A 517-nucleotide genomic window follows, 5' to 3' on the forward strand; every position below is an offset into this window, starting at 1 on the left:
GAGAAAAAGCACCGACTCACCGGCCCGGTGTTACCCGCTCCTCAGAGCCCTCCGACCGGCTACTCACCGAGGCGGCCATCCCTGAGGCCTCGCGTCGTTGTTATTTCATGGAGAATGAGTTCTGAACGGGATTAAAGGTGAGTACTGGTTCCTTCTGACGGCGGACATGGTCTCTCCTGGACTCAAGTCAAACTGAAGACTTTCAACAGCTCGCCGGCGGTCAAGCTTCCGTGTTTATTAAAACTACTTCCTGTGTGGTACTTTCAAAATAGATTCACCACTGCTGAATCTAATTAGTATAAAGCCACAAAAAATATATATATATACAGTTTTAGAAGTATTGGGCGAAAGTTAAGAACAAACTGTAACATTCTGTAACGTTGTACTATGTAGGCCTACAGGCATTCTATCCATCCATCCATCCATCCATCCATCCATCCATCCATCTATCCATCCATCTATCCATCCATCCATCCATCCAACCATCCATCTATCCATCCATCTATCCATCCATCCA

Source organism: Austrofundulus limnaeus, unplaced genomic scaffold (genome assembly GCF_001266775.1).
Source record: "Austrofundulus limnaeus strain Quisiro unplaced genomic scaffold, Austrofundulus_limnaeus-1.0 Scaffold277, whole genome shotgun sequence".
In the NCBI taxonomy this organism is placed as follows: domain Eukaryota; kingdom Metazoa; phylum Chordata; class Actinopteri; order Cyprinodontiformes; family Rivulidae; genus Austrofundulus; species Austrofundulus limnaeus.